Source organism: Thalassophryne amazonica, chromosome 11 (genome assembly GCF_902500255.1).
Source record: "Thalassophryne amazonica chromosome 11, fThaAma1.1, whole genome shotgun sequence".
In the NCBI taxonomy this organism is placed as follows: domain Eukaryota; kingdom Metazoa; phylum Chordata; class Actinopteri; order Batrachoidiformes; family Batrachoididae; genus Thalassophryne; species Thalassophryne amazonica.
In genome coordinates this window covers 45,024,664-45,036,425 of record NC_047113.1, presented here as the reverse complement: position 1 = coordinate 45,036,425, position 11,762 = coordinate 45,024,664, and the positions used below count along the sequence as shown (strand labels likewise).

The 11,762-nt window shown below is 43.2% G+C and overlaps 1 long non-coding RNA gene across 1 annotated transcript; it reads right to left on the bottom strand.

Annotated features, from left to right (window-relative positions):
- Positions 1-527: 527 nt before the first annotated feature.
- Positions 528-11,625, bottom strand: LOC117520571. The gene is made up of 3 exons (XR_004563690.1): positions 11,613-11,625; positions 4,814-4,817; positions 528-938 (listed from the first exon to the last, which is right to left on the bottom strand). It is a non-coding gene; the product is annotated as an uncharacterized LOC117520571 (long non-coding RNA).
- Between the last annotated feature and the right edge of the window lie 137 nt (positions 11,626-11,762).

Here is an 11,762-nt window from a genome sequence, read left to right as displayed (position 1 = left end):
TGTAGCTCAATCAGTGAATGTAGTTTGTCACTGTATTTTTCTTTCTGCTACTGCTGCCAGCTGAAAGAAATAATTATTTAATATTTGTGAAAATGTGGGAAAGTCATGACCTGAAAATACGATGATGATGATGGACAGTGGAATTCATCTGAAGGCACACTGTTCTTCCTCTGAGATATGTTAAGAGATAGACAGCTGGAAACACTTGCAGAATATACCCTCGAGTGACATCCAAGACAGAGTGCTTTGCCCTGTTTCACTCAGTCAGCCAGCCAGCGAGCACGTCCCCTCGGCAAATCACAATGCTTGACTTTAAATCCAAACTCTAGTCTCTAGTCTAGTCTGCAGATTTGCAACTAATTTAAATGTTTTTTTTGACCGTTTAAAGGGCAAAAATGTTTTTAAGTGCTAAAATCACACGTTTGTTACTGCAGCTGATGCGTGAATAAAGTAAGCAAAATCACCATATCACACAAAGGCAACACACATCCTAAATTCAGGGTCTATTGGTGAAAATTGCTGGAGACCACTTTAGCAATCTCTTTGCTTCCCTGATGATTTACTGCTGGTGAATTAATGCCTCAGGTGCGGTTATTTGCGGCCGACTGATTCTGCCCTTTTTCCCTCTGTCTAAGGCATTGACAACACCAATGACTGATCCTGGCCTTGCACCCCAGGGTGACCAACTGACCTCGGGATGCCACGCCTGTTGCACCACTGGCTGGAGGTCCTGCCCTGCAGCCTACCGGTGCTGGACTTAGGCGCCTATGTATTAGAAACCCAAGATGGACTCTACTTTATTTTCAATTAAGGACTCTGTTTTTGTTGCTCTTCTGTTTGTAAAGAAACTCATGCAACAATCTGTAAGAACCTTGTAACTATTAGAATGGCCTAAGCAATGGGTCACCCCTCTGAGTCTGGTCTGCTTGAGGTTTCTTCTTCATTATCACCAGTTTTTCCTTACCAGTCACCTATGTGCTTGCTCAGGGGGGTTGGTAAGGTTAGACCTTACTCGTGAAGCACCAAACCCAAGTGTTGAGACAGTATGTCTTGAACTTGCGCATGTATGTACCTTATTAATATGAAATGGACTGCATTTATATAGCGATTTTCCATCTGCATCAGATGCTAAAAGCATTTTATACATCAATACCTCACATTCACCCTGATGTCAGGCTGCTGCCATGCAAGGTGCCCACGACACACCGGGAGCAACTAGGAGATTAAGGACCTTACCCAAGGGCCTTTAGTGATTTTCCGGTCAGGTTGGGATTTGAACCGAGGATCCTCTGGTCTCAAGTCCAACGCTTAACCACCAGACCATCACCTCCCGGAATATTATTATTATTATTAATGACTTCCTGGACTCAGCCATCGGAAGTGTATCTGTATGTGGTTAAAGTGTTGAACTTGTGGAGACATTCACTTATCTTGGCAGTGACATTCATGTCTCTGGGTCCTCTGGAAAGAGCTTATGGAGTCACGAGGTCACTGGACAGAGGCGTTTGGTGATGCCGATATGAGGGACCAAGTCTTTAGGGTCCTGGTGCTACATATCTTGCGCTATGGTTGAGAGACTTGGACCCTAACCAGTGACCTAAGGTGATGACTGGATGTCTTGGGAGGATTCTTGGGTATCGCTGGAATGACTTTGTGTCAAACGAGTGGTGACAAATGACGATTTGTACTTGTTCATATATTCTTTGTTCAACATATTCTTTTTAAAAAAGACAGATTAGGAATATCACTTGCGTTGTGAGGGTGCGCCAGCTTTGACATTCCGCCCACGTGATGCATTTCTCTGTACATGATCCAGTGTGTAGGTGCTTCAGTGTTGATGACCCCAGAGCTGGAGAAGGCCAAGGGGATGTTCACGTTTCACCCAACTGCGGCTGATAAATGGTCATTTTAGAGATGTGGGAATGGACTGAATGTCTGCCTCAACGGTTGCTATCCAGGACACCAGGCAGTTCCATGGTGTTGTGGATGTGGTGAAGCGCAGGACCAGCTTATGCTCCCAGACTTGACTTGAATATGTTTTGGACTTCATTTTCATCAATTATTTGCAATCACTTAATCAGTTAAAACGCAATTGTTTTCATCTTTATTTTTCTTGAGGCCTAAATAAAATAATCTACATAAAGTCAAATATATGATGATGCTACTCAGCTGTCAAACTTGTCTGGCAAAAACAGACAAGCCACTTAAAAACAATGAAACAAAGAGACAGAGAGAGAAAAAGACAGTGTGTAAGATATGAGTTACACAGAGCTGATGGTCATACAGCCTTCGGATAAACTAGTTGAGATCAGCTCCAGCAGCCACAACCGAGCCGGTCCACTGCAGAGTCATCAGCAGTGCACATAAAGCCTTATCTTCTTACTTCTGCTGATCTCCCTCTGTGCGGCATGCTGTGGGCAGCAACAAGGTTAAAGCCCTGACACCAAACATCATGTGCAGCATTTACAGAACTAAAATATTCTATGGGAATTAAATAGCTCACATTAATCTAAAAAACAAAATAAAACAAAAAACAATAACAGTTGCTCAGTGGTAAACATTTAGTCTTCAGAAGTCTCACTTGGTTGCCAAGTACTCCCGGTCAAAAAAACTGAAAATACAAAGATGCACAAAACATGATTAAAACTACATACACACATTATTCAGGATCGGGTCACGGGGGGCAACAGCTCCAACAGGGGACCCCAAACTTCCCTTTCCCGGGCCACATTAACCACCTCTGACTGGGGAATACCAAGGCGTTCCCAGGCCAGTGTGGAGATATAATCTCTCCACCGAGTCCTGGGTCTTCCTCTGGGTCTCCTCCCAGATGGATGTGCCTGGAACACCGGGCATCCTTACCAGATTCCCGAAGCACCACAGCTGACTCCTTTCAACGTGAAGGAGAAGTGGCTCTACTCCAAGCTCCTCGTGAATGATCCTGTCTCTCAATCAATCAATCAATCAAGTTTTATTTCTATAGCACTTTACAACAGTTTTCACTGAACCAAAGTGCTTTCCAATAGCACCAACTAAAGAAAAAATAAAAAGAACAGTACGAAAAACACACATAAAAGCATAATAAGAGCATCCAAATAGAATAAAAATAGACGAAAAAGTGTCAAAGCAATTATGTGCAAAAAGCTGCCCTGAACAAGTACGTTTTTAACTTAGCTTTAAACAGAGGCAAACTATTAATGGACCAATGCATTCCACAACTTAGGACCTGCTACTGCAAAAGAACGGTCACCCCATTGTTTGAACCTGGACCTGGGAACCTCCAGAAAGTTTTGGTCAGCAGACCGAAGTGCTCTGACAGGGTTGTGTGTTTTTAACAGGTCACATAAATAAGAAGGTGCAATGCCATTTACAGCTTTAAAAACAAACATTAACAGTTTAAAATCAACTCTAAAACGGACTGGAAGCCAGTGCAGGGAGTAAAGTACAGGAATGATGTGGCTGTGCTTCCTGGTGTTGGTCAACAGGTGAGCAGCAGCATTCTGGACCAGTTGGAGTCGGTTTAGGGAGCCTAGAGTGATACCAACATAAAGTGCATTGCAATAGTAAATCCGGGAGCTGATAAAAGCATGCATAGCCTTTTCAAGGTCCTTTTGGCTTAGAAAGCGTTTGACTTTTGCCAAGAGTCTCAGCTGGAAAAAACTGGCTCTTACCACACTGTCAATTTTTTCTCAAATTTTAAACAGTCGTCAAACAGCACACCAAGGTTCCTTACCACAGCCCTACGATAAGGAGCCAGGAAGCCAAGATCTGGGTCAGAGTTAGTTTTAGCTCCAAACAGAATACACTCTGTTTTGGCTTCATTAAGGTGCAGAAAATTCTAAGCCAGCCAGTCCTTAATATCCTTAAAAGAGTTATGTATGGAGTCCAAAGCACTTGTATTATTAGGCACAATATTTTGGCATATAAAACTGGCATGTCTCCCTGTCTCTCAGGGAGACACCAGCCACCCTCCAATCTATTTTGGCCGCTTGTACCCACAATCTAGTTCTTTCGGTTATGACCCAACCCTCAACAGCTGACCCAAACATGAGAGCTTCGTGTTTAGCTCAGCTCCATTTTCATGACAACAGAATGGTAAAGCGAATGCAATACGATCCATGATGTGTAGATTCTCTGGCCAATCACGCACTCCGTTGACCCCTCACTCATGAACAAGACCCTGAGGTACCTGAACTCCTTCACTTGGGCCAAGACCACATTCCCTACCAGGAGTAGGCAATTCATCAGTTTCCTGCTGAGAACCATCACCTCAGATTTAGAGGTGCTGATCCTCATCCCAGCTGTTCCACACTCGGCTGCAAACTGACCGAGTGACTGCTGGAGGTCACAGGTTGTTGAAGCCAACAGGACCACATCATCTGCAAAAAGCAGTCATGAGACCTTGAGCCCACCAAAGCGACGACTCTCCTCCCCCTGACTACACCTCGATATCCTGTCTGTGAATATCGTAAACAAAGTTGGTGACAAGGTGCAGCCCTGGCGGAGGTCAACCCCCACTGGAAATGAGTCCAACTTACTGCCAAGCACCTGAACACAGCTCTCGCTTTGTGAGTACAGAGATTAGATGGCCCTGAGAAGGGACCCTCTCACTCCATATTCCCGGAGCACCTCCCACAGTATCTCCTGGGGTACCAGATCATATGCCTTCTCTAAATCCGCAAAACACATGTAGACTGGATGGGCATACTTCCAGGCCCCCTACAGCATCCTTCAGTGAATAGGTGATCAGTTGGTCCACAGCCAGGATTGAACCTGCATTCTCTTTGATCAGAGGTTCGACTATTGGCCGAACCCTCCTTTCCAGCACACTGGCGCAGACTTTACCAGGGAGGCTGAGTAGTGTGATGGCCCTGTAATTGGCATACACTCTTTGGTCCCCTTTTTTTTTAAATATGGGGACCACCATCCCAGTTTGCCACTCCTTTGGCACTGTGCCAGACCTCCACATAATGTTAAAGATATGTCTTATCTAAGACAGGCCCTCCACACACAGAGCCTTCAGCTTTTCTGGATGGATCTCATCAACCTCTGGGGCCTTGCCACTGGAATTTTTTGACTACGTCAGTGACTTCCACCAGGGAAATGGATGATAAGCCCTCTTCAACTTACAGCTCTGCCTCTACTACAGAGGGCACTCCTGATTTCCTCTCCTGAGGTGCCCCATGGTCCTCCAGAAGCATCATGGCTGCTCCGAACACCTCCCACACACGGCTTTGCCTCCCTCAAAGCCCAGGCTGCCACCCTCCACCCTTCGGGCCTTCAGTACCTTACAACTGCCCCTAAAGTCCTCCGAGATAACATATCTCAGAAAGACTCCATCTTCAGTCGGACAGCTTCCCTGACCACCGGTGTCCACCACGGTGTTCGAGGGTTGCTGCCTCTTGAGGCACCTAAGACCTTCAGGCCACAGCTACTTGCTACTTGCTGCATCTTTAGCAATGGAAGCTTTGAACATTGGCTATTCTGGTTCAATGCCCCAACCTCCACAGGGATGCTAGAAAAGGTATACCGGAGGTATGAGTTGAAGATCTGTTGGACAGTGGGCTCCTCCTTCCCAGTTCACCCACACTATCTGCTTGGGGTTACAGTTAACAGCTCTGTCCCAGAACATGCAGGCTGTGGTCTGTCCAGGCTCTCAACTTTCACTGCCACTGATGGGACAGCACACTCGACCCCAGCGCTACCCCCTGTGGGTGGTGAGCCCACAGGGTTGAGATGGAAAGTCCATGTTGCCTTTTTGAGCTCTGGTTGACCGAGCACCGTGGAAAGCCTAGCCACCAGGCACTCGATTATGGGCCCTCTGTCCAGGCCTGGCTCCAGACGGGGGCCCCGGGCTTCCTTTGGGCCGGGTCACATTTCCTCTTCCTCCTTTCTGAGCTTAGTTTGACCCCTCACCTGAGATGAATTTTCCACGGGAGACCCTACCAAGAGCACGAAGGCTCCAGACAACACAGCTCTCAGGTTCATAGGAACACACAAACATCTCAGCCATGATAAGGTGACAGTTTCCAGAGAGAAACACGCAGTTTGTTTTGATTAAAAATAATATATGATAATTATGTAATATTGTTTATTTTCTCCCTTGTCTGTATATATCACTCTAGCAGGAGTCACAGCTATTAAGAATATACACAATTTTAATACTGCAGCAGCAATTTGCCATTGTCACTCTTCCCCCCACTCCATAAATTAATAGTCCATGGGCCAGATAGGTTGATCATGACCACGCAGGTTGGCAAAACCTTTAGTCACCGATCCATAAGGACTTAATAAATGTATGACTTCCATCCCAGGGTGGGGGCTGTAACCAGGTAGGGGTCAATGAAGATTTACACAAAGGTCAAAATTTTAAAATGCTTCAATCATGTTGAGAAGTATACCACATCATTTGTATGATCATAGGGATTCCAAAAAGGTATAATTTGGACTATTTATGACCTAATGTTATGAGGTTATGGTGTAAAAACAGCTAAAACGATGACAAAGGTCAGTTTCAGTTTGTACAGGGCTCAAAAATAAGTTCCTCTAATTTTGGTAAAAAGTGATAAAGGAGAGGGGGCCAGTTCCCCCTGGGACCACCAGCAGCAGCCCCAGCCCCTTCCACCTCCTTCCCCACACCCTCCAGGGACCAAGGACAATACCCCCAAGCCTTGACCCCCCTCCCCCCCTGGGAGACAAGATCCACAGACATCACAGGCAACTGCCCCAGCAGCTACCACCCACTCTGTCCAGCGGTGGGTGCCAGACAAGCACCAATTCCAACCATATCGGAGGTGATCGATACTGCCCATTTAGCTCATTTATTATTGAGTTGTCATCACCTTTGTGTTGCAGGAGCCGTAAACCTACAACCCCAATTCCAATGAAGTTGGGACGTTGTCTAAAATGTAAATAAAAACAGAATACAATGATTTGCAAATCCTCATCAACCTATATTCAATTGAATACACCACAAAGACAAGATATTTAATGTTCAAACTGAAAAAACTTCATTGTTTTTGTGCAAATATTTGGTCATTTTGAAATGGATGCCTGCAACACATTTCAAAAAAAGTTGGGACGGGGCAACAAAAGACTGGGAAAGTTGATGAATGCTCAAAGAACATCTAATTGGAAACATGTGAGTGTCATGATTGGGTATAAAAGGAGCATCCCCAAAAGGCTCAGCCATTCAGAAGCAAAGATAGGGTGAGGATCACCACTTTGTGAACAACTGCGTGAAAAAATAGTCTAACAGTTTAACAACAATGTTTCACAACGTTCAATTGCAAGGAATTTAGGGATTCCAGCATCTACAGTCCAAAATATAATCAGAAGATTCAGAGAATCTGGAACTTTCTACACGTAAGCTGCAAGGCCGAACACCAATACTGAATGCCCCTGACCTTCGATCCCTCACGCAGCACTGTATTTAAAAACCGACATCATTGTGTAAAGGATCTTACCGCGTGGGCTCAGGAACACTTCAGAAAACCATTGTCAGTTAACACAGTTCGTCGCTACATCTACATGTGCAAATTAAAATTCTACCATGCAAAATGAAAGCCATACAGAAACACCGCCAACATCCAGTAACACCGCCGCCTTCTCTGGGCCCGAGCTCATTTGAAATGGACAGACGCAAAGTGGAAAAGCGCAGTGTGGTCTGATGAGTCCACATTTCAAATTGTTTTTGGAAATCATGGACGTTGTGTCCTTTGGACAAAAGAGGAAAAAGACCATCCAGATTGTTACCAGTGCAAAGTTCAAAAGCTTGCATCTGTGATGGTATAGGGGTATGTTAGTGCCCATGGCATGGACAACTTACACGTGTGAATGCTGAAAGGTACATCCAGGTTTTGGAGCAACACATGCTGACATCCAAGCAACGTCTTTTTCAGGGACATCCCTGCTTATTTCAGCAAGACAATGCCAAGCCACATTCTGCATTTGTTACAACAGCGCGGCTTTGTAGTAAAAGAGTGCAGGTACTAGACTGGCCTGCCTGCAGTCCAGACCTGTCGTCCATTGAAAATGTGTGGCGCATTATGAAGTGCAAAATATGACAACGGTGACCCCGGACCGTTGAACAACTGAAGTCGTACATCAAGCAAGAATGGGAAAGAATTCCACCTACAAAGCTTCAATAATTAGTGTCCTCGTTCCCAAATGCTTACTGAGTGTTGTTAGAAGGAAAGGTGATGTAACACAGTGGTAAACATACCACTGTCCCAGCTTTTTTGAAATGTGTTGCAGGCATTCATTTCAAAATGACAAAATATTTGCACAAAACAATGAAGTTTATTAGTTTGAACATTAAATATCTTGTCTTTGTGGTGTATTCAATTGATTATAGGTTGAAGAGAATTTGCACATCATTCTATTCTGTTTTCATTTACATTTTACACAATGTCCCAACTTCATTGGAATTGGGGTTGTACAAAGAAATGGGTTTCCCCCTTTGCTTTTGATAATATGTAAGTTGGTTTTCGGAATCAACAACTTATTGGTTTCTTTAATTAAAAAGAACTCACAAAGAAACCTCTCATGTTTAATTTTTGTTGAAATAGGAATGTTTCCACCTTCCAAAACGTATTTTTTGTTGTTGTGATGCAGCCCTTGATGCTTAGTTTTAATGTTTTTTGGGTGGGCAGGTTTCTGGGTACAGTTTCTTCGTGGTCTACTTCTACCACCAGCTGACTACCGCTCATTACACTACTACCTCATTTGTAAAAGCGTATTTTCTCGTGTCATTTCTGGGTGGCACCCTGTGTTGGTTGCTTCAATTGCGTTTGTATATATACACCAGGTATATATACATTTGTATATATACCTCTTCGTGTGTCTTTGCCTTCACACCAGCATCATGTTTTCATTGACACACCTGTCTCGTGTTTGTCTCATTACTGTTCATGCTTTTTAAATCCTTATTTCCAGTTTGTCTTTGTCGAGTCTCCTGGTGTTAGTTTCTGTGTTTTTATTGGTGCTTTCCCTCAGGTGCTGCTCAGCTCTCTGTGGATTATGCAGTCTTTTGTAAAGAACAGTTTTCCTCCGTCCATCAAATCATCAACAGCAAGATCCACCCATGTCCTCTGCAGCTGCATTTGCATTAAGTTTTTCCATTAATCATACAATTTGCACATCATTGCTGAAGGAAGATCAATCTGATACAAATGCTCAAAGTTGATGCCCCAATGTGACAGTAAGGCAGAGTCATCTGTCTGCACCATGCTCTCACTTACCATGGCTGTGGTGGGACGAGGTATAGGTCTGGATGAATACACTGCTTTCTGTAACCAGGTCTTGGGCCACAAAAACACTGATAGTGTGTGTCATCTGCTCACAGGTTCCTCTAATTAATTACACACATTCTTCCTTGTCTATTCTCAGATCCATCACAGCCTCAAAGGAGCAGAGCTTCTTATACAGCCTGAAATCTCTAACCAGGCGTGCAGACTCCTCTGAATTATATACATTTTCATGAGGATGCAAACTGAACATTAGGATTAGTCTTTGTTCTTTAATGATTATGGAAGTGAGTTTTTTGTGTGAAATTTTGTAGTTTAAGGGCATTTTCACATGTAAAAGTCATAAACAAGATCCGACCCAAGGTTCAGGTTTGTATGCGTTTTGTCTGGTTATGTTGGTTTCATGTTGCAATGTTGCATTTGCACTAAATGACTTCATTATATGTAGTGAAGCCGGAAAGTATCACTTTTTCCACATTTTGTTCCATTTTGTTGTGAGTAGAATTTTGAGGGAAAAAAATTAATTCCATCCATTTTGGAATAAGGCTGTAACATAACCAAATGTAGAAAAAAAAAAAATGAAAGGCTGTGAATATTTTCTGGATGCATTGTACTTATAGCCTGACATCACTAAGGACCTCATCTCCTTAGTCCAGAAAATGGGTTACAGTAGCCTGATTTAACATCTTGTGATTGGTCGAAAAGTCTCAACTATCCAAAAAGGGTTTTCATACTGCAAGTGAACTGGACCATGTTTGATCTGGACTGAAACCACTCCATTTGACTGACAAAATCTGTTCCTTTGGTTCGTATCACATTATATATTACAGTATTAAAGGATTATTTACCGAGCGCAAGGCCTGTATGGGAAAATAGCAGACCGAGCAAAAAACACAAAGGTCTGATATTTCTGTACAGACTGAGCAAGCGAGGTTAATAATTAGTTTATTACATGGCTATTATATATATAAACACGCAAACCTATGGTATCGCCCGAATATGAAAGCTACTGATGTTTTTGGGGTTGTAGTCAGACCTGTTTGCTTTCTTCACCTCCATGAAGAACTTGCTAACAGATAGTCTGGTTGTTGCACTTCAATCTGTAGCTTTCAATCTGTGTGTTTTTTTCTGATGCTGTTTAGATATTTATGGAGTATGTTCATGTCCGCCTTACTTTATCTCATTTGTTTTTAGCTTTCTGGTTTGTAACGAATGTGATATGCGTTCTGGACCAGTTGTCATGGTAACAGACCGGAAATCAGCCAATCATAGCATGCATACCATCGCAGCCATATTGCTGTGACAAACAGACCTCACGCTCAGTTAATAATCCTTTATTATTACACATTAGTCACATCAGGCGGGGGGGGGTGGACAAGCGGCCAGTGTGCTTGTTTCCAGTGCAGAAGGTTCCAGGTTCAAACCCTACCCCTGTCCATTCTCCATGTAATATGGACTTGCGTCAGGAAGGACATCAGACGTTTAAAAAAAAACAAAAAAACGTACCAAATCAACATGCAAATCTACCTCAGATTTGCCGTGGTGAAAACAATTGTCGCAAGTGACCAGCTGTGTCCATGTGGCAATCCCTATTTTCAGTCTTATTCACGTTGGTTGCTATAGTAATGACATAGCTTCCAGCAGAGCATGTAAGTGGAGTGGGAGGAAGCATGGAGCGGCATATTTGAAAATAAAAAACTACATAATTTTAGACACACTTTGCATTATTTGCCACACCACTTTTCTTAGCACACTGCAGTACACTTGAGCATATCCTGAAATTAGCATCTTTATGTACTGAATTGATTTAGAAAAAATCAATTTTGAATTAAATTGTGATCCCATGAATCAGAACTGAATCGAATCAAGGTATACTGGAACATTCACACAACTAATGCCTGACCTAGAATGCATCCATGTATTAAGTCTGAGCTACCATGTGTGCATATTTGAACAGGGCTGGATTTTACATGCCTTCAGCTACTGTTTTGCTGTTCAGTCTTTCTACATCATTTGTCTTTGATATGACTTTTATTTCACACTCTGATCATTTTTGATGTGCTTTTACAGGTTACTTTGTGCTATTGTGAGTGTGTGTTTGCACACATCTTTTTTCCACTTGCTCCTTTAGCTGAACAATGGCACCTGCCACCAGACAGCACCTCCCTGACACCTCATGTCAAGCACATTGTTTTCTTTTTTGGAGCAAATGGTGAGCAATTTTATCGGAGCGGGGCAAAAATTGACCTGAGCTGGGAGCAATAGTGAGCGGTGTGACTGTAAGCAGGGAAGCACAGAGAAATTACAGCTTCCCTTGTGATGCTGATCTTTCTGGTGTGAAAAGACACAGATATAACAAAACACACTTGGAATCAGATCTGAGCATTCAGAGCAAAACGTGTTGGCAAAAATGTTAGTTGAATCAAGCTACCTATGAACGAGGGTACAACAGGACTGAGAAAAAAAAAGGATTTTGTGTGATTTTTTTTTTTTTACTGTTCAGACTTGCAATAT